General features: G+C 38.2%; 1 non-coding gene across 1 annotated transcript; it reads left to right on the top strand.

Moving 5' to 3' along the window:
* The first annotated feature begins 1,212 nt into the window (after positions 1-1,212).
* Positions 1,213-1,332, top strand: LOC142447708 (small nucleolar RNA SNORA61). Its single transcript, XR_012784368.1, has one exon. It is a non-coding gene; the product is annotated as a small nucleolar RNA SNORA61 (small nucleolar RNA).
* The last annotated feature ends 528 nt before the right edge of the window (positions 1,333-1,860 follow it).

Raw genomic sequence — 1,860 nt, 5'->3', positions numbered from 1 at the left:
TAATAAGTAAATCAGTTGGTCCCTTCTCTCCATTTTGACCGTTGTATAAATGGCTGACCTGGGTTACCTGCAATTCAGGAAAATTCCACGAGGGAGTGGTCCTCCATAACTGTACTGCGGTTACTATCACATAACTAGTTCCAGGCTACAGCGACCCTACGTGCAGCAGAATAAAGGACTTTCTCTGGCCGCCTCTCTTCTCATAATCGTCACACCCGAGCCCATTGTTGTAGCTAACCTGTTAATCCAGCTCATTGAATGTCTTCCTCTTTTTCACTCACCCTCTATGTGATTAAGCATGACATCCTTCTTCAGGGATTGGTCCCTGACGGTAAGTCCAACAATAACAAGGTGCGTGTAAGTCAGAGAGCCAAAACACCATCATTGGTTTTGGAAGTCTGGGTAGTGGGGTGATGGGTACGCCTTTCTCGGCATCTTTACATTTATCTTTATTTTCAGAGTAGAAAATGTTGCTTTGATCATCAGAAAATAGTAAGTTTAAAATATTTTAAATAATTATGGAAATATACGAGTGTACTTAATTTTTAAAACACAGCTAATTAGCTCTAGAAATATACAGAATTATCTCTAGAATTATCTCTATTATTTAAAGAAAGTCAAAACCTACACACACATGCTTATCACAACAATTTCTATTAGCAAAGACACAGAGAAAACCCAAACCCTATCTGTGGAGGGATGGAAAACTAATCTCCGGCACTTGCATGCAATAGAATACTATGCAGCTCTGAAAAATAGTAATGAGACTGTCGAGCTCATCGTGACATGGACAAAACTGGGAGACATTGTGTCTAGCAAAGCTAGTCTATCTCATAAAGATAAATATTATTTATTATAAAACAAAAAGAAACAAGAAAAATAGTTTTCACACCAAAGGAAAAGACTTTGAAGGCTATGAAGAGGCCTGGGTGTGAAGGCACTGGAGAGGGAAGAGGTGAGAGTGGGGAAAAGAAGGGGACACAAAATAAGAGGAAGAAACAGCCATATACATGGGGGAGTGGGGTTACTGGGATACTGACACTGTTCTCATAATATGGGATATGTTACTATGTATAATATGTTTTTCTTTAAATGTGTTATAATCCACAATAAAATTTTAAAAATTAATAATTTTAATTAATTAAATGATTATTTTTATTTTAATTAGCTAATTAATAAAATTATTTTTAAGAAAGGAGCAAAGCCTTGCAAACCCTCCAGATTCCTTACCCTTCAGACCTAAACACTGGTCTGAGTGGTTATAAAGGAAGAAAAGTAAAGTGGAAACTGACTTCCATGTTTTTGTGGTACATGAACTAGTTTCAACTATTGAAAATTATGTTTTTAATTTAAAAAAAGGTAAAATTCAAGTACTGCCAACTATAACTCCACCTGTCTCCATGCATATTTTCTTATCTCCTTATACCTGAACTTACCTGTGGTCCCTTCCCCAGTGTGCTCCTCACTGAGCATCTCTTTTTGTCCCCAATTACTTGGCCTAAGGATGCTTATGAGTCACATGACTAGACCCAGACCTCAGAGTTAAAATCCTAACCTGAAAACGTATTATGGACCTAGGAGCTATATTCCTGGGGAAGAGGAGGCTGTGGGCAACATCCTATAACCTCTGAGTCACCATGTCTTCTACCCATCACATTGACTAAATGTGTTGACCTACAAAATGGAGACAGTACAAATTGGCAGAGTGTAGAAGTTAACTGACGTCTACTGTCTCTGGATCACACATCTGGTTTAATGAACTCATAGTATATAACCTGCTGGTCACAGGAGACATCAACGGACTGTCGACCTTGGATTCATTTGGTCAAGCTCAGATTCATTTAGTTCTGCATCCACCAG

Source organism: Tenrec ecaudatus, chromosome 4, assembly GCF_050624435.1.
Source record: "Tenrec ecaudatus isolate mTenEca1 chromosome 4, mTenEca1.hap1, whole genome shotgun sequence".
NCBI classification, from domain to species: Eukaryota; Metazoa; Chordata; class Mammalia; order Afrosoricida; family Tenrecidae; genus Tenrec; species Tenrec ecaudatus.
Note: the sequence above shows the minus strand (reverse complement) of the source record. Positions and strands in the feature narration are given on the sequence as shown.